Genomic DNA, 22309 nt, shown 5'->3' on the forward strand with positions numbered 1-22309 from the left:
AAAGGGTAACAGGGTCTCATGACAGGAAGGCGCCGAGTCTTGGTTTTCCATAGTTGTTTTTCTAAATGTCTATTCACACCATGGAAAGCAAATCAAAATATGATGAGGAAAACATTCTGTCCAGTTCTCAGATGAGATCACACTTCAACACTGACATATTTCTCTTCAGCATCTCCTTACAAATGTTTCTATCTACTGCTTTCCAATTCCTGAGAACTTTTACTCTTTCCTTTTAACTGCTCAAACTTCTTTTCGGTTCTTTCAAGTGTTCGTTTCCAAACAAAACACAAAATTATGTATTTCAGATGTGAATTCTTGAGATTAAGAGGGAGATTATAATTTAGGGTTTAGAGATAAGACATTGAAGTCAACATTTTGCAGAGTATACTTTATCAAGTACACATCACATAATGGCCCCAGTGTGCTTACATGATTGGCCACTATGCCAAAATAATTTTTGTTGAATTATTTTGCTCTTGAGATAAATCTGTTCAATTTTATGGCTCTCTTCTTAGTATGAATCTGGAAGCAAGCTTAATTTTACTACAGGGATGGGGCCTGATATACCTAAAAATGTGATTTTTTTAAATATTTGGAAAATATCAATTACATCCTATCTAAAACAAAAACATTCCTTAAATATAAGAACAGTATGTAAGAGTTACATAGTAGGCCAGGCATGTTTTATATATAAACCTTATGTCCTCCAAGCCACAGGACAATAATCACTGTATAGCAGAATTTGTCAATAATGCAGTCAATTAATTTAATGACCATGAATATTTAGATTTGATTGTCTGAGAGACAGAATCAACTAAGCAATTTATATTCTCATTATTCTCATGTAAGTTCTTTCATTAGCTTCACTGATAACTCAATTTTCAAACACTACAAATCAGCTATTAGTCTATCATTACTATTATACCTATTTCATATGTCATTCACATGACTTGATTAATGCTAATAATCTATATAATGTTATTTGTTTTATATAGAGAGAAGTGCATTGCACAATTTAAAACAAAATCTTCAGATTTAATTATTCAGAATTACCCTCTTATAACTTAAAATATGACATCATATTCTCTTCATTTCATATGATTTATTATCATCTTGATGGCTGAAATGTATAGTAAAATCTTAAACAATAAGCTGCCCATTAGATGAGCTGGTTTGTGTATTGATGTTTACCATACAAAGCCCATGTATGGAAAATTGATTTGTGCTATATAAAATTGATCCATCAATTTGATTCCATATCAAGTGTGGCATTATTGTCTCATTAGCTTTCATAAGACTTGTCAGCTAAGGGTGACAGTGGCTACGAAGGTGACCAGGATCTGTGACATGCTGACTGAGAAATCATTAACCATCTGATATGGAAGATGACTATATACAATGTTATCAGCCCTCCTTGCTCTTAAGTGAAGACAAGAGGCTATGTCAGTGAGATCCCTAATTGTTTAAATGCATGCTGTAAAAATTCAGTGTTTCTCTGCTGGAATCTCTCTCTATATACAACCTGTCCATTAGTCACCTCATATATTTTGTTATCACTTCATACTTTATTTTCTTCCTTTGACCCCGGGAAAAGTCCCAAGTAGTTCGAAAACCCATTAGTATCTCTGAACACTCACACAAAAATCTATAAATGATTTCTTAATGGTCCTTACTAATTAGTATTAAGCAATCTTGGACTGGCTAGAATTGTATGGAGACTCTAAGTATCTTTTAATGTTTGTTTAAATGTTCTTCTCTCTTGTTAATGGTATTATTTCTCTTGTGAATGTACAGAAGTAATTCAGCATGTTGACCAACTGAGCCACTAGAATAAATGTACAAATTTCATTTTCACTCATCATTTGGAATTAGATTTATTGAAGAGAAGAGTTACATGCTAATCTAGTGTATAGAGAAGGAAGATGAATTGTTCTGACTACTTCACCCTCCCCACAATTCTGCTTGTCCTCTGAACAAAGCAGCTACAGACAATGGGCTTAGAAATATTGCTTTTGGGGAAGTTTTCAGTTCTCATGGGTACCTGTGTACATTAAAAATAGCAAAGTGGGATGTTATACATCAGAGACATAGAATTCAGAGTAATAAAGGCGGAGTTAATAATTTAATTCTATAATGTTCTGGTTGAGTGCTTTCAGGAAATCACATGTAAAATAGAAATACACGCTAATACTGACTTCTTCTGCCTCTTTTTTTTGGATATGGATATTTTTATTATATGCAAATAACTGTTGTTACGAGAAACAGGAGGGTAATAAATACCTGAGATAAAAATATAAGAATTAAAACTTTTTACACCAATAAACTTTGAGGCTTTGTCCAGATAATTGATCCAGAGACAAAGAACACAACCTTCTTGCCCAACAGCAAAGGCAGTGCATTCTGCCTCTCATAAAGAATAAAAGACATAAATTCTTGGTACAGTGTCCATTATAGTAAAATCTCACAACACATTATTCATTATTTTTAACCTGCTTCTGTGCCTGAGGAAGCACATTGAGAAAGATTTCATGCTATCAAGGGGAAAAACTTTTTGCATTTTAATAACTAAGAAAATATAAAAATAGTTAAGTACAGATTCCTACTACGGGGTACCAGAATTTTCATTAAGATCTACAGAGTGAAATATACCCAGTTTATTGAGGTTTACAAGAGCCACCAGAAGCTAATCAAATAGACTCTTTACAGCACCCTAACATCTCTCTGAACTGTGCAGCATCTTCAAGCACTCTGTACTTGTCATAAATTGTCAAACACAGTTGCTCAAAGGTTTAACGCTTCTGTTCAGGGACAATGGGACATTTCAAACCAAATTCTCATCTTTGAACTCACTAAACACAAGAACAAAAGTACAGACTGCTCCTACAAGAACTCACCTTTGAACTCTATACATGTCAAATTGAGTATCTTAAAATGTAATTATTAATAATTAATAATTTAAATAATCATTTACTTTATACTTGAGGCTATTGTATATTCACACCTTTTAAGGACCTTTTTTTTTTTGGCTAGATCATTTACCATGATTCTGACATGACTTGAAAACTACAGGTCTCTAGATTATTCCTACCTTCGGTCTGAGCTCAAAGTGGGAAAATCACATGATACCTACCTTTCTTAGTTTCAGTAATTTGCTAGAATTATTGACAGAAATTTACTATATATATATATATGTATATATATATTATTGTTTAGCATGACTCCATCTCAACATCAAATGAAAGAATGAAACAAAGAAAAATGAATAAAAAATAATATATAATATATATTAATAATACATAAGTTATATCATAAGAGTGTTATAAATTATATACATCAATTATCAGATTAAGAGTTACAGAAGACAATATCTGTGAAGATTTCATTTGCAGCCAATTTGACTGAACGGGAGTTGGGATATGCCAGTCTCAGATGCAAGCAGGTATGTAGGCACAAATTTTCTCAACCTACTCTAATAAGTGTCCATACTCCTCTCTAGCTCACCACCCACCAGAGGCAGTGGGAAAGAAAAGTTATTAGGACACAGAGAGGTAGACATCTTCAGAAATAGTTCTTTGGGGCCAGTCCAATCTCCATTGTCAGGATATAAGCAATTCAGTCTCATAGCCAACACCAAATACAAATTATCACCTGCAGTCTAGTCCCTTTGACTGTCATCGTATATGAACTAGCACATGTAATTTAATTCAGAAGAAACTGCAAGACTTGCCAACCTGCTCCAAGTAGCAACAAATGACCGGAACCCCACAAGAAGTTCTTTGGCACGTTTTTCTTCATGGTGTCACCACAAGAAGAGCTCAGCAAAACAATGTAAGGTGAACCAATACATGCAGGTAGTTAGCCAACAATAATGAAGCGGAGCAAAGTAAACCAATGTCTATTTATCCTCCTACTGGACATCATGCATCCTTTCACATGGTTGCTATAGCAAAACATCCTTTTATTTGTGTCTTCTTCAGCAAAACGTCCTTTCGCCTGTGTGCCCCAGCAAAACATCCTTTGACATAACCGACTTTCAAAAGAAACCAGAAGGTTCCACCTCACAGGTATATTATTTCTTTTTTCATTCTTTTTTCTTTGTTTTGTTTTTTCTTTCATTTGATGTTGGGGTGGAGTCAAGAGCTTTGAACATGCTAGACAAGTGTTGTACCCACTCAATTATATCACTACATATATGTATTCTGATTTCTAAAAAAAATTGAAAAGCAAGTGGGCTTTTGAAGACATCAGCTATTATATTCTACACTAAGAATGTTTTCTTTTCCCTCCTACATAGCTTTGAGCACAAGAGGCATGGCATAGAGTTCTAAATGTTTTCCCTACTGAGAGAGATCTACAGGTGTTTATGACTTTAATTGGTGTTAAAAGGTTTTCACTTACTAAATTGACCACTATACTGTGACCTGCAGTCATCTCTACTAGAAGAGGTCAGACACTATAACAGTAAAGGATTCTCGTGCCCAAGGGATATGCATGGTTCCTGGAAAAGAAGTTCCAATGACCAGATATCACCATTTATGGCTTAACCTTTCCCCTTCTGCATCAGTTCCCCCTTTAACATCAAAGAAGAAATACAGTAGCTGCGCTTGTGAACACAGTATAGCTTGGCTCCATGTAATGTCAGACTTTCCAGATTTAAATCAACTAAAACACTTTTAATTCCAAAGCCTTTGTAAAAAAAAATCTCTTAGCCTTAACTCTAATTTCTAATGAGGCAAAATAAGATCTGCTTCATAAGCATTGTGGATAAAACCAGATAATGAATACAAAGCACTTAACACACTTACTAGGTCATTTTAAATGATCAATAAATTATATTTTTCCCTGTTTAACATTTAGAGGCACTGTTGATTCTATACGAGGAAGATAATCTAAGGATTTTGCATTTTCTATGACTTAAATGTAGTAGCAATACTGTTCTTAGGGAGTTACAAAAATAAGGGAAAAGGAAAATATCACCTTTGGGTGAGGAGAATGATAGCAAAGGTTATAGTGTATGAAAAATCCCCAGCAGGTAGAACTTGATGTTTAACTACCTGTTATGTCAAATAAGGTGAAGAGACGTTTGTTTGTTGGCTTAGCAAACTTTCTTTGGTTTGGACCTTGAATTCTGTTTTAGATTAGATGGTTCTTCACATCTATACAGTGAAATCCTAACTCCTGTGCCTCAGATTGTCATAATATTAGAGACATAAGCTTTTATAAATTAGTTTTGCTATGTGTACATGCATATATCTATTGATGTATGGGTATTCTTAGATACAAGAGCTACATTTGAAAATGTCAAATGACTTGATCGTGTGTCTGCTATAATCTAAGGAAAGAGTGTAGAATCTTCTGGAACTGCAGTTATATGTGGTTGTGATCTACCTAATATGGGTTCTGGGAACTAAACTAAGATCCCCTTGAAGAGCTATGCACATTCAGGAAAAGCTTTTTAGAAGAGTATCCATCAGGATCATAGTTTGATTTTTGATTGGTCCTTAGAAAATAGGACTGCCATTTTGGCCTCATGATAAAAGATGGGTTACTTGTTTGTTTGTGTGTTTTTTGAGAAAAATCACTGAAAGTGAGAGTTCTTGCCTCTAATCTTTTCACTAAGGAAAAAAATAATTTAGAAAAGAATCACTTTTTAAAAAAGAACTCATAATCCACATTAAGGAGAACTGAGAACATCATGGAAGAGGGGGCACAATGATTCTAAGAGCCAAAGGACCATAAAACAATGTTCAAATGGACCCATATTAGATGGACCACAACCACATATAACTGCAGTTTCAGAGGATTCAACTCCGAGGCACAGGAGTTAGGAACAAAGGCAGTGATGATGTGAGCCAGGTGTCAGAAAGATACAAAGTCAAGCAGATTCCTGAGTTCCTGAGCCCTGGACACAGCAAAGTTAGGCCCAGGTGTGGTAGAAATGGTCATTTCAGGGAAGGGTCTCACTCAACTAGCTTATCCTCTGTGCTTAACAAAGGCACAGATCTCTGAATGTTTTTCAATGAGAAAAAAAAAAAAAAGAATGCTCGCTGTCTCCTAAGAATCAAAAGAGAATCCAAAAGGAACCTGAAATAAATAACTGAATTGATATTCAAATAAAAAAAACTGGATTATTTGTCTGCATGAAATAAGCTAGCAATAGTAGTAGTTCTTTAGAGTTTTTCTCTACCAAGAGCTGAGCTTTCTGGAGATCTCTGGAGAGCAAAACAGCTCTTTAAGAGATTTTTCTTACTATGATATCTGTCTTGGTCAGAGAGTTTTTAGAATAGTGAGAAAAAGCTGCCTAGAACATAAAAATACACACACACACACACACACACACACACACACACACATGCAGGCACCGAGGGGGGGAAAGGGAAGGGAGAGAGAGGGTGTGTGTGTGTGTGTGTGTGTGTGTGTGTGTGTGTGTGTGTGTGTGTTTCTCGAAAGCCACCTCAGCAGAACCTAGGCTGCTAACCTAGGCTGCTAGCTTGAAGCCATGATTTGACTTCAAGTTATCCTTTTAGCTGCTCCCAGACCCCCTTCTCCATGCTAAGGCTGATCCATGGCAGTTCCTCAAGTTCCGCTTTGTTTGGAAGAGTTTCTTGTTCACTACTCTATATTCCAGGTTATTTGGCATGCAAGCTTCCAGAGAATTTCCCGTTTTCACCTCATATCTTGCCATAGGCATGTTGAATCTCTGAATGAGGACCGTCTGATCTACAGAGTGAGTTCCAGGACAGCCATGGCTACACAAAGAAATCCTGTCTCAAAGAGACAAAGAAAAACCAAACCAAACATAAAGGACAGAGGACTTGTTTTTCTCTATGGGGAATAAGAATAAAAAGTCAAAGGCTAAATGGAAATATGCTAAGTTGAAGGTGGCAAGAAGTACTGGCACATTAAAGCTTCTTACTGACTTTTCATATGACAGTTGAATAAGAAGGAAGTGTGTAAGCATAGAATATAAATCAGTTACCTAGTGTTCATGGCCATGTAAGTTATTTATCTGATGGAAAAGATTTAGAACAGAAAAAGAATAAATAAAGCAACAATAATAAATTATCCTACCTATCCCTATAGCAACAAAAGGTCATTGATGACAATTGAGTATGAAAATAAGAAAAGAAAGGAAGGCTGTGACATTTGTAGGAGGTGTTGCTAGGCTTCCATTAGTATTAATTAATTTCCCTTTGAACAAACACTGTTCTGTTTTCCCTGAATAAGTCATGTCTTATCCATTAATCTAAGCTCTATTAATTTCAAGCGATACTCTGATGGAAGAAAAACTAACACCAGTCAAAAGAATCTTCAGCATATACATTCATAATTTTTCTATACCTCTCCAGTTCCATATTACTAAACAGACTCTTCCTCTTTATGGTTTAAAATACACTGTCGCCTAACCGAGTACTCCCAGATCTCCAAACACCAAACTGTTCTCCCTTTTAACATCTCCTGTGCCTTATAGTAATCTTATAATCATTGGTGATTTTCTCAACATTCTTCCTCTTTAATATTAATTCAATATAAACCATGCTTTTTCCTTCAGAGTATCTATTCTCGGTTCATTTTTCTCGGTTACAGCTTATACCCACTCTTTCTGAATGTGGTACTGTCATAGGAGTCAATTATGTTACCCTGTTATTGATGCATGTCACAACTATGTTTCTTTCCAGATATCTCCCATGGATTGTCTGAGATTCAAAAGCCTGAGGAAGCACCTAGAATCTGTGGTATCAGCTGTAAATTCTTTGCTATTTTTAAAAGTGTCATAGGAATCTTCATCAAATTTATCAACCCCCGTTTCCTGTTCCTTCCTTAAACATGTCTCTAGTCAAGACAAGACAGTCTTCAGACACTTCACCAAAAGTGGTCTTATTTTTAGTTTTCCTATCTCTCCTCACTTCAAGGTTTATAGAATATTCCAGTTTATCTAGATCCTGTTCATTAAAACCTAATCTCAGATCATGACCTTTTTGATGGGGCTCTCTGGTCTCCCTAGTCCAAAAATTTGATTAAGTTTCACTGCCTTGAATTTCAGGCAATCTTTTTATTAACAATATTTTCTTTAATATATATGTATATAATGTCATAATCAACACAATCCCTCCCTTCTATTTGAAAAAGAAAGGCATATTGGAGAGGGTGAGGCAACCAGGAAGGAATAGAGAAAGCATCAAGAAGGTAAAAGGCTGGGCTAATCACAGTTCAGTGGGTAAAGACTATGGCTGTATAAGCCCAGTTGTCTGAATTTGAACGCACATATCAGTGGAAAGAAAAAGAACTAACTCCACACAATTGTCCCCCGATATTTACATTGTACCATAGAACACACAAATGCAGGTATGAGCATGTGCATACAGATGCATGCATCCCCCCCACACACACCACTACTACCACCACCACCACCATCACCACCATCACCACCACCACCATCACCATCATCACCACCATCACCACCATCACTACCACCACCACCATCACCACCACCACCATCACCACCACCACCATCACCACCACCATCACCACCACCACCATCACTACCACCATCACCACCACCACCACCATCACCACCACCACCATCACCACCACCACCATCATCACCACCACCACCACCATCACCACCATCACCACCACCACCACCACCATCACCACTACCACCATCACCACCACCACCATCACCACCATCACCACCATCACCACCACCACCACCACAATCACCACCACCACCATTACCACTACCACCACCACCATCACCACCATCACCACCATCACCATCACCACCATCACCATCACCACCACCACCACCATCACCACCATCACCATCACCACCACCACCACCATCACCACCACCATCACCACCATCACCACCATCACCATCACCACCATCACCACCATCACCACCACCACCATCACCACCATCACCATCACCACAACCACCACCATCACCACCACCACCACCATCACCACCATCACCACCATCACCATCACCACCATCACCATCACCACCACCACCACCATCACCACCATCACCATCACCACCACCACCACCATCACCACCACCACCACCATCACCACCACCACCACCATCACCACCACCACCACCACCACCATCACCACCATCACCACCATTACCACCATCACCATCACCACCATCACCACCATCACCACCATGACCACCACTAACAGATGCAATAACAACAATAATCTCAAAAATCGAGGAAATGTTTTCTCAGAGTCTATTGACATGTTTACTTCAGGATTTTTGTTTTCCAGGAATAAAAGATAGGATGCCCATGCTGTTCTATATCTTTAGATGTATGCTGGTGTATCTCAGTAGCAACTGTGATCCAAATACCAGGCTAAAAATAATTAGTGACAAGGACCCAGAGGAAAGCAATGGATTCTGCTACCGACAGAAGAGGCTCAAGTCTGCTTGTTGGAAAGTTTAGCTGAGACAGAACTTCAATAGCAAACAAACTGTACAAAATGTAGAAGAAATGATTATGAACAAAGGCTTGGTCACCTTTGATGTCATGAATAGAATCTATTCCACACAGGAAGAGAAAACAATTTGTGATATGCCTTTCACAAAGGAAACCAAATTATAATCTTGTGAGAAAACACTGTCTAATTAAGGTCAAAGTTCACCATGACCGGATCACCTTTGGGCTTGGAGCAATATGAGAAACTTCCTTCTTTAGCATGAATTCTCTTTCTTAGACCTTGCCTTGGGGAATCTAAGCCCTGAGGCATGCCTCTACCTGAGTTAGATTCCAAGACCAATTTCCTTTCTCCTGACAAAACTAGTTCAGCCAGCACCTGAGATTCCTGAAATGCTTCTTCATGCTGTTGAGGAATTCCAAGTACCTAAGCCCCCAGCCAATGACCATTGCCCATCCTGGCTGTGCCTACTCTCACTTTCCCAAAACTTATTGACCATAAGTACTCACAGAAATTCTAAAACTCTTCAACATCATTCTTTCCCCGTCCTCTTGGACTGTAGTGACCGCTGATGGTCCATGGGAGAGAGGACACACACACATTCTTCCCGGAGATTTACAATTGGAAAACAAACTACAAAGTTAGTCATTGAAAGGGGAGGGTTTAGCACTTCCTATCTGATGAGCTCCTTATGTATTCCTAATTTTAAGGGATCTTTAATCTCCCTCTTAGCTACCGCCGCCTATATCCCGAGTTATCCTGAGCTTGTACATTTTGTGTGTAAGCATGAAAATAGAACTATGGGTAGGGCCAGTTCACATTCTGAAGGTTCAGTGAAAACCTTTGTTTTTCTAAAGCCTTTTCAGGCTATTTCAAGGGCCAGTAATACTATGTCAGTTCATAATTGTTTATCAAGAGTGAGATTTATTTGCTGAGCCCATGAAGAACTTTACTGATAAACTTCTTTGAATTTTCCTACTTCTTGGAGTTCAAGTTTAATATATTCAAGAATGTCAGGAGACATTAATAATATTTAATAATATTCAAGAATGTTAGGCTGCACTGGAGAGAATGAACTCTTCACATTAAAACATACTTGTATGTATTATTTATACCAACTGTCTACTATTATTGATAGATTCTAGAAAAAACTCATTTTCTTCATGAGAGTTTCCTCATTATTTATTTTGCGATTTACAAAAGGTTCAAAGTTAGTCAACCCTTATCTATGTAATAAATTGCCAGCAGTATGAAATTTCCAAGGTCTACCAATAAAAAATTCCTTTAAAATTATCTTAATAACAAACACATACATATAAATACAGCTATAATTTTTAACTTCCTATTATCAATGATACTGAATAGGAAGTCTAAAATGTAGCTTGCTGCTACTCGGTGTCACCAACAATTATTGGGTAAATTACATACCATGTTTTGCACAAATATTTTACATATATAAGCATTTGTGATGGTTCATGATTTTTCCTGGAGAGACATGAACTATTATATATTTCTCTACAAGGGCACAGGTGATAAAATAAAGGAATAATTTCACCCAACTCTTGTTTAATGAATTTGTTGGGTTTACTTAAAAGATGTGGGTGGCTAAGGAGCCTATATGAGTCAAAGATTCCTGGAGCACTGAAAGTCCAGCTCATAGATTCAAAATGCCTGGAGCTCCACTCACAGCCTTCAAGAAGCTCCGTCCATTTCAGGATTTCTTCTCTACCAATAACTGATTACTGCTTTTAGAATCTTGAAAGGAATCATTGAAAATCTGTTTCATGGAGTTCTGGAATCCTCTAAATGTTATGAGCTTCTTGAGTCTTCTGAGCCCTCTCTGCTCTCAGAACATTTCAGACACAGCAGTGCTTCTCAGAGCCACTCGGGAATCTGTGAAAATGAGTTGATTGTATACCCATTACCCTATTCACACAGTCCTGATGATTTGAAAGTTTCCTTCAAGGCTGGCTTATGGCTTGACCAGGTGGCTTTCTCTGACTAGTGGGATAATAGTGAACTGGATACAAGCAGAGGCTTAACATAAACACTTGCTTATTTCTGTTCTAGCCGTAGGACCTCCACCACAGTGAGCAGGCTTGGGTTAACCTTATAGTGAAACACTGGAAACGTATGGGGAAAGCAACACTACCTTCACTCAACCTTCCCTTTTGGATGATCACAGAAGCCAGAGTGAGTACTGACCAAAATCAGCTCCTTTTACATTGCTCATAGATGGTACTATTGTTTAAAAAGCAAAGTTTAAGGTGGTTGATTATTTGCCAATAGTTAATTAGTTTATTTTTCTTATTTCATATATGAACTAACTGAATTTGAGAAACATTGATAGCATCATGTTTACACTGTGAGCCTATAAAACCCATATGTGATAAAACTCATTTGGCAACCTGAAGTAAATAGTTGAACGTTTAAATTAATGTGTAATCTTGACATGTATTACATGTATATGTATTATATTTTCCATATATATTATGTATATTTGTGTACATATGTATGCATGTGTATGTGAGCACATGTGTATATGTCTCTGTGGTGTGTGTTGGATGTCAGGGATGTTTGCTACAAGGCTTTATGAAACTATACAATTATTTTAAATGAATGCATAAATATTCACAAAACATTCATTCTTGGCATTAAATCTGATATTCTGAAAAAATTCTAAGGGTAGAAATTTAGCATCATGAGCTTCATTTTTGCTTTAGGATGCTATGTACCTTGCTATTTAATGAATTAATATGATCCCTTGTTCCTTTTGTTATAATGGTCATTATTAAGACTGGAGCCTATGCATTACCTCATAGGTCTATATCTTAAATGAAGGATGAGGAGAAAGGACAACACGCCCAGTTAAGAACAACTTTTGGAACTTTCAAAATGTCAGGTTTAATGCCAAATACAAAATGATTGTGTGTTTAAAATAATTGTATGGTTTAATAAATTATTATACCAAACATTCCGGAAACCAGTTAAAATAATAGTACTTTGTCATCTAGCATTGATACTGAGTTGGTTGAGCCAGGCTGATTCCATGACAGGCTGCAAGATGCTAGTTCAGGACTAAGTTTCTGGTTGCCAGAGGTAAGTAAACCAGTTCCAGGAAAAACCATAACCTCAGGCAGCAGATCAGGAGGTACTTTGCCATCTGGCCTGGGGCAAGAAGAGTTAGGCACCCAAAGTTCTGCAAAGTCTACAGAAATGCAGCCAATGCCAGAGACATCTGCACTCCAAATACCTGTACCCCTAGAAAAAGAGCCATACAGTAGAGATAAAGGTCACCTACTCCTCCCTGGGATTCCCTTAACTGGTTTTAATTGAGCCTTTGAGATCGGCTCAAATGGGCAATTTTGATGAATGGTAGACCCCTGGATGCTGGATTTCTGTAGAATAAATACTTTTTGACTGTACATACTATTTGATTTTGGGGTGTTAGTCTTCAGTGATTCACAGCTGTTGCCATACTCCTCTGTTTTGTACAACCCTTTGCGCCCCATCAGAAGTAAATTCTGTCACATTTTTTGGAGTAATCACTTCTTAAATTTCTGTTCTAAATTCAGAAACCAAATATGTATTTTTGGCTACTACAGTTCAGTTATAGTCATGTGTTTTAAGTACATTCTTTCACCCTTTTTCCTACTTAAAATATTTTCCCCCTAAATCTGAGTTATTGAAAACTTTTGGATATTTAGTTATTTGAGTCCCAGAAACAACAATATATGAGATGAACATAATTTTAGAAAAAATAAGAGCATGCTAATATCATGTATATAATCAACCTCTGTGAAATGTACTTGGAATTCTTGACTTAAAATAGTATTGTCATTTTGGCCTAAAAATCCCTGACTGTCTTCAGTTATCCTTGAGGTCAAAGGACACATCTTATTTAATGATGAAATTAATAATTCAGCTTCAAGCAACAGGTTTTGATTAGCTTTCTGGGGAGCTATTAGCAATATTTTTTTTCTCAGCCCATACTTGGTCAAGAATGACATAATCATGTTAGCTCTTTGTATATTGTGTTTTAAAAATCACAAAGAAGATATAAAAATGGATTTTCCTTCAGTCTTGTCTTTTTTCCCAGTTTTTTCTTATAATACTTTTCTCTCAAATTATGAAAAAATATCAGATCTGATCATTATATAGGATCATAGAGCTATTGTTTGGGGTTACATTTCTAACTCTCTGAATTCTGTACTTCAGCCAGAATAAATTTGAAAACCACATGGCTTAGAGTATAATGAAGAACTTAAACTATTTATCCTTTTGAAGTGGGCAGGTGAGCTGATTGCCTGGAAATCTAAGTAGTACTCAAAATCCAAAGTATTTTTTGATGACTATAATAGTAATACATATTCATTAGAGTGAACTTCGCTGAAAACACTAAACTACAAAGAAAAGGGAAAATCTATAGAATGAATGCCTGCATTAATAATGGTTCATTTTACTTTACCTTCTTAGCACATGGATTATTTATCACTATCAGGGACATTGTTGACACTGTCTAAGTTTGCAATGTTTGATAACTGTTTTCCAGCTTTGTATTGCTGTTTTGTTCCTTTCTCTTACCATTTTAATAGTACTTGCCTGGTGTAATTGTTGTCTCCCAGACTTACTGCCTCTGTTTGCTAACCTTGGCCTAGTCTTGGAAGCTTCTAGCCTCCATACGATCTGACCTAGGCCTAGAATGTTACCAGCTTCACAGACTTATTGCTGAATAAGCGCACCTTTTCTAGTTCTTTATAAACCCCGACTCTCTGGTTCAACATGGCTGTTCTAGCTCAAACTCCTTTCCCAGCTGAATGATTCAATCTGACTTCTCTCTTGGCTTCTCCTGAATTGTTCTCCTTGGCCTCAAACTAACATTGGCAGTATGTTCTAATCTTCTGTTCCCTTCTCATTCTCATTGAAGAGGTTTGTTTTGTTTTTATGTGTCTAGCTGGTCTCTTTCTGAAACCCAACTCTATTATTGTTTTGGTAGAACTGCCTCCTCCCCCACCCCACAATTCCCTCTTATTTAAGTATACATTCTTAGGTATCTTCTCTTTTTTCTCTCTTTTGCTGATAATTGTGTATCTCCTATTCTGTCAAATCTTTCTCTGATTCAACACTCTGTCATACAGTTAGACATCACTTTCAAACATTGGTTCTTCCTTTTACAAACTAACTTTACCTTCATTGTTTGGGATTAAATGTGTGTGCTGAGGGCACTGTCTGGATTCCAGCCAGAGGGACCCAAACTACAACTAGAAACAGTTTTGTTTTTCTTCCAGTAAACCACACAATCTCTAGGTTCACATTATGACCAAATATCTTGCAACATACCATTTTTTTCAAATACAAATTTATTGTTGAGCTATCTTGTAAGATGTAAACTACCATGGGAATGTTTGCTGTAATAGCCTAATGACAATGACTCTGGTAGTTTTATATATTTTAATACTCCCCCTCCCCACTCAGTGGAACTGTTTGGGAAGGACTAGAGTAGCTTTTGTTGGAGGAGACATGTCACTGGGGATTGGGCATTGAGGTTTCAAAAGTCCAGCCAGGCCCAGAAAGTTCTGTCTCTTTTTGTCCAGAGTTAGTGGATCAGATATGAGCTCTTAACTAATATTCCAGCACCATGCTCCCAGCCAAGATAGTAAGGAACTAACCCTTTGAAACAGCCCTCAACTAATACTTTTCTTTATAAGTTACCTTGTTCATGGTTTCTCTTCACAGCAAAGAAACAGTGACTATGACACCACTTTGGTTCATGTGAATGAAAGTTACAGAGAGCGTTCTGACTGGCTGATTGACAGGTCATAATTTCAAAGATGTGGAGAGGGTGGAATGTCACAAATTCAGTACCGAATTACTTTAGGCCATCTTTGACCCATTAATAGCCACTTATTGTCATCCTTTATATATGACCTGATGTCTTTGTGAGAAATGGGTTAACCTTTGGAATGTTAAAACAGTGTTCATCCCCTAGGGAGAGAATAGAATGACTAAAACAATATTTGAGCCAAAATTCAATGCGAACATTAATTAAATATTGTCCTTAATGATGAACTCTGTCCGGGTCCATTCTGGAGATCCAAATGGAAATAAGTCACAACATTTTGCAGATGCTTATAATGGTGAACCCAGAAGACTGTGTTTCACAACAGGTCCAATCAGGATCAAAGAAATATTCTGATGTACTTTTTCCCAGAATGCCTCCTGCCTATATCCAATCAGGGGCAAGCATATATCTTGACATAATTACTGCCTAAGTGCCTCCCAGTGGCATGCACCCAAGCACGTCTGATTTAGTCTGAGTCAAACAAACCTGTTTAAGGGAGGGAAAGCATGTTATCTTATATACATATAGTCTCCAGCATTTCAGAAAGTATCTGGCCTTAGACAATGGACTTAAAGGTTAGAGGCATTTTTGTTTTATGGATCTCTTAGGCACAGTGATTAAACTTTAAAACTTTGGTTCTTAATATAGACACCTTAGTTTATATCAAGCAAGGAGCTAATAAGGTTGTCTGACAGTATTTGACAGCTATAGTTGAGATTTTTCTCACTTCTCTTTTTCTTCCAATCTGTTTAGGAATGTTTTGATTTAAATTTTCTTTATTATTACTACAGCACTTCCTACAATTGTTATCATATTGGAACATGGAATTCAGGGCAACACAAATCTGTGTTATGGGTCATGATCACTCATTTGGCAACAACCTCTAGTCTACGTTGAGTTAGAAGTTAAGATTTTTAGGTGAACACCCATAATCTTTGGCTTATTTATCATTCCCCAAGGTTTTTGAACTATCATGATCATTCTTTGAAAATTAGAAGACCTGTGACCACAAAAAGTCTGCATGTTTAATCAGGAAGTAAAATAATGTTACAGGACATAGAATCATAGATTATGTCCCAACTAGTCAGGTTTGGCACTGATTCTTGATACATAAAAATGTCAAATTAAGTGCTGAGAAGAGGAGCACTTGAGATCCAATATGTCCAAAGTCTATCTTTAGCAGTTTGGCTAAGGTAGCTCCTGAATGTGATTGTTTGTGCTCTTGGTCACTCCAAGGTCATCTGAAAAATTGTAAAGACTTCTCTAGAAGACAAGTGAGAAGTTTCTCTTCTGCCTGCCAGTTCCTCCTCTGGCTGGCTGCCTTTAAAGCTTCAGTCTTTTTTTTTTTCTCTTGGCAAAGATCCCTGTATAAACTAAATGTCTTGAAATCCATTGTTTCAATAGTCTTGTATCTAAAGAGAAAGACAGAAGGCAAAACTATTATGATAATAAGCACCATACCTATAAATCTGTAGCTCTGGCCAAAAATCTTTCTTCTTAACCTGTCCTTAAACTCATGTTAAAAGAGGTCTGACTGACAATGAATTTATAAACGTTACTGTCTGTCTTTGGGAAAGTCCTGAATTACTTTTATGGGAATAATGTCAGCTGGATATAATGATCATCTATAGCTTGTATTATCTAGCCTAGTAAAAATCACATAGGTTTTAGTAAAATAAATATAATGAATTGTAGTTGAAAACTGAAAGAATTATGGGTCACCCAAATGAATATCACTAGTGTATAGTTAGAAATCCAAAACATAAAGAAAAATAGAAGTATTTAATTGCTTGAATTTTCAGTGGTCTACAATTAATAGCTGAGATCACATTTTAAAGCCATTGCTAAATCTGTATAATTCCACGTGTCCACTAAGTTTCATTCTGTGTCAGAAGACATGTAAAACTATATGTGCTTATTTCCCAAAATTTGTCATGCTCACATATTTGTGTAATTATTTAGAATTAATTTAATTTGGCTAATGAAATATGTGTTTCTTTGAGATAAGAATGTACCTTACTCCTTGAACAAGCTCCAGGAGTACATAGTAGAATACCTTCAAATGGGTAGGTTTTCAATAAATATTTAGTGAATAAATAATTTTTGCTTCCTAGCTGTGCTAAGTGTGTGGGACTTTCCATCACATTTTCTTAGCACCATGGCATCCCTCATTTTCTCAGGCCTAATAAATGCAATCAAATGATTTTGGACTAGAACCTTGAAAACAATGAGCTAAAATAAGTCCTTCCTCTATTAAGATAATCTCTGGTATTCCATCAGCATGATGGAAAGCTCAGAGATATACAATATGCATTTCTTGTTGTTGTAGAGAAATATATCACACTAAGCCCATGACTCTCAGGCACAGTGGACATCAAAGTCATAGAGATAGCTAGACCTATCTCAACAGGTGGTATCAAGTGGATCTAGAAAGGGGTCTGAGAACTTGTATTTTAGACTTTCCAGTGATTCTGTATCCTACTTTAAAAAACGTTGGCTTTAGATCCGGCAAGCTATTGATCAGACTAAGGTAAATAGTTACCATCATTGCAAGGGGGCAGGATAAGTAAATAAAATATTAATCAATGAAACCATTTTTTTCTTTCTTGCTTTTTAAAAGAGAGGGTTTTCTCTTTAGAAATTTTTGGTGTTGTATATTTGCAAAGAGTAGGGTAAATCTTTGAACTTGGAGGGATTTTTTTCCTTGTTTTTTTTTTTGTTTTGTTTGCTCTTAAATAAATACTCAACATTGTATTGTAAACTGCATATACCAGGTGTCTCAGTGGATAGGAGATGGGTCGGAGCTCTGGTAGGAAAAAGGAATGTTGACTAATCTAGAGAAATGTTTAGTCTATAATGAGAAGTCTATGGCTAAATGCTTAGTTTGATCTTGTTAGGGTAATTTTCTAGGGACAAGCTGATATTTCAAGAGATGCGTCAAAAATGGATGGCCCTGGGCATAAAAGCTCTGAGCCATGCTAGTTTTATTCTTGACACAAAGAACTTGTAGAGCTGAGAAAAGAGAACTGCAGAGACCATACAAGCTGGAGAAATGAAATAAAACCTTAGATACCCTAAGTAATAAGTAATAAATAGATGGCATATTAGCATTTAATAGTCTGATAAGTGATAATCTGATAGGGCACAGTAACGGAAGGCATTTCTCGATAGCTGAATGCAAAAAGGAGGCATGAATATGGATTTAAATACTAATTATAATGATTAAATGTTTTTTATATAGCTAAGTTTTTGGGCTCAGATTTATACTTTCTTTAGTTAATGAGGAAAATCATAAATTACTAGACAAATTTCAAAATGGTAAACTATCAATCCATATACATTTCTACAAGTTTTGAGGAATAACTCTAATGAAAACCTTCAGAATCTGGTAAGAATACTTAGTAGGCAAAGGCTCTTACTGCTAAGCTTGAAAACCTTTCAATCCCTAAAACCCTGTGGTAGAGAAAACTAACTTTTATTAGTTGTCCTCTGACCACACCCATGCTGTGGCTTGCACATGTATATACATGTACACACAGACACACACACACACACACACACACACACACACACACACAAAGATCCTCACACACTGAATAAACACATAAATATAAAAGAAAAGAATATCAAACTTCATATACAGGGCATGTTTGTTATACTAATCACATGACTCAGTGGTAGGACACTTGCCTAGTGTGTTCCAGGACTTTGTTTAATTGAAATAACTGTTAGAACATTGTCATATCATCTAGGTACATACACACTAAATCCTATCTTTAGCATTAGTGACACACTGTCCTAGTCAAGAGATAGTGCAATGCTCTGGTTGGTATAATATGCTTAGGAACTACCTATTTAGTGTTTGACATGCCATCATGTCTTAGGGTTTCTATTCCTATGCAAAACATCATGGCCAAGAAGCAAGCTGGGGAGGAAAGGGTTTATTCAGCTTACACTTTCATATCTCTGTTCATCACCAGAGGAAGTCAGGACTGGAACTTAAGCAGGTCAGGAAGCAGGAGTTGATGCTGAGGCCATGGAGGGATGTTACTTACTGGCTTGCTTCCCCAGCCTTGCTCAGCCTGCTTTCTTATAGAACCCAGGTCTACCAGCCCAGGGATGGCTCCACCCACAATGGGCTGGGCCAGGGATGGCTCCACCCACAATGGGCTAAGCCAAGGATGGCTCCACCCACAATGGGCTGGGCCCTCCCCCCTTGATCACTAGCTGAGAAAATGCCTTACAGCTGGATCTCATGGAGGCATTTACTCAGCTGAGGCTCCTTTCTCTGTGATAACTCCAGGTTGGGTCAAGTTGACACAAAACCAGCATGATAGGGCACTTGTCAGATGACTAAACATTTTGTACCGAGTTGTGCGGTTAAAAGATGAGCATAATACTAATTTCTACATTTTAGAGTTGTCCTGAAGATTTAATAAATTATTCTAGGCTCCTAAAGTGCCAAAATTCAACAATAGTGACCACGTAATCATTAGTTAGTTTCTGCAGGTGAATATCATAAGACTGAGTTTCTAACAGGCAAGAATGTGTTCTTTAGGGCATATGCTCCTAGGAGGCTTAGAGTTTTTAAAGAACCCATAGAAGCCCAGATTTTGATAAAGTGTGATCTCAGGAGTGACTAACTTGGATTCTGTACACTTAGTACACTATGAGTGACAGTTTTAACACTAAACTTGAATTACTCTCGGGATAGCTAGGCATTGGCTTCATTGTTCTTGGGATTTAGTGCTGTCTATTCATTTTTACTCTTCATGACTCAGGTTTTAAAAATAGTTTTATCTGACCTAAGGGAAATCACAACACACCTCCTTCCTCCACTCAGTGTGTCAACCACAGAATGTTCCTTGACCAAAACCCATGGGTGGGGTTCCCCTGGCTTCTGTCATCATACTAAACATATGTACATTTCATTAAACCTGGGATTATAGCTGATGTTCTTGGTTACAGCACACAGAACATAGTTTCTCCAAACAAACTCTGCTTCTTGTAACTCTCCATCTTTCTTTTAATTTTTTTTTTTAAATTCCACTCACAATTTGGAGTGGTCTGCTTACTGGAGATGTATCTCCGCTTCAGACTTCAGGACTGAGTCACCTAATTTCAGAAATCTTTGCCTTCACTTTATGTATTAGAAGCAATCAGGCAGCCCCAAAAGGATTCCTGGAAACTTCCCAAAAATATCTCAGCTTTTATTTTTGTTTTAGTTTGAAAAAGTTACAGGCAAGTTGGCCCTGGGTTCCTAATTTTGACTGGCCACCCAACTGAACACTGCCTAAGGGATCTGCTGTTAGAATCTTTCGCAAAAGTCTGTAGATACCTTAAATTTCACATAACCAATTTGTCACATCAAGGTTCCTAAATTGTAACTTTTTATTTAAAGGAAAATTTTTCTGTGACCTATATTTAGAAGGATTATGTTCTTTCATTCCTCCCCCTTTTTTACTTTAGCAATGATCTGTGGGTCCCAGTGTAGAAAAACAAAGAGGTATAACATCAGTGATTTATTAACTAAGAAAACAGTAATTTAGAAGCTTATAATATAGTTGCCAATATATTTATTATACTTCTGCAGAGGGAATTTATTGTTACATCACAGAAAACAAGACAACAAAGATGAATTTTCTGTTTTAAAGTATTTTTAAAAATACATCAGGAAGACCAATTGAGCTCCCAATTCCCCAACTCTCCCCAGATCTTAATCTCAGAACCAGTAGATATCTTACTCCAAACATGTTCTAAATGAAAGATTTTGAATTGAGGTCATCTTGGAGTCTCTTGCTCCGTTAATTGCAATCCCAAGGAGAAAGGAGAGTCAGGATCAGAGTTACCAGCTTAGAATCATCAACCCTTTCTCTGACTTCTTTAGTCTCCATTATACTAATAACTTCTAGGACTGCAAGGTAATAAATTTGTGTGGTTTTAAGCCACTAGGTTTGTAGCAATAAATTACAGGAGCAAAATGAATCTAAAATACTAAGTAAGATCATCATGTTGGCAGAAAGCTGGACAAGTGACCACAGCCGTATGTCAGAAACCAGTGTGGATGAACTATGTTGTCCCAGACCAGCAGAACCAATCAAGCTGTCCACAGAAAACATGTACTACAATAATAAACAACAGTTCTATATTATTAGGGGTGATTTTGAGGTTTTTGTTTCATTTTGTTTTTACATATTGGGATGGTTTCTTATACATGAATAGCTACCTGACACATCTCTCCTTAAGTTCAAAATCAAAAAGTGATACAGAACAGAATTCACATTCAGTTACATAAAAGTACTTTTTGGGGGCCAGTTATGTGACTCAGCTCAGTAGGAGGTGTCTCACACCAAGCTTGATGACCTTGGATATAGCCCTGGGACCCACATAGAGAGAAGGAGCTCTTTCAAATTATCTGCTGAACTTACACATATGCTGTAGTGCAAATACACCACACACACACACACACACACACACACACACACCCCACACAAATATAAGGAAAGAAAAGAAAAACAGAAAAGTTTAAGAATTCTTGAGGACTCCTATTTAGACTACTTACATCTGAAATTATAAATGAAGGTTTTGTCCGCACGTTTCCTAATGCAGAGTGACTATTACTACCTGTCTAGCAAGGACAAAGACCCCACACAGAAATCCGAGCTTGCTTCTGATTCTCATGAGCACACAACTCTATACCCACATGCCTATCTTGAGCATGTGACTCAAGTTATACTTCTGAGAATCCATATTTTCAAAATAAAAAGTCAAATGAGAATATGTTGCCTTGAGGACTGTCTTGATGCTGAGAAGTTTACAAAATCTTTATGTTTACATGACATCCCAGAAGTACTCACTCCTGCAAATTAAGTAGCTATGAGATAGGAAGGAATTTATTATAGATAGCTATATGATAAATTTGCAGTAGCCTTGCAGTGTAGATATTCTTATCACTCTTTTGCATAAGCCTATGTTGAAATTTCAGGGCTAAATTCTCTTTTGCCTCACATAAGCTGTTAC

This window comes from Micromys minutus (assembly GCF_963924665.1).
Source record: "Micromys minutus genome assembly, chromosome: 33".
NCBI lineage: Eukaryota > Metazoa > Chordata > Mammalia > Rodentia > Muridae > Micromys > Micromys minutus.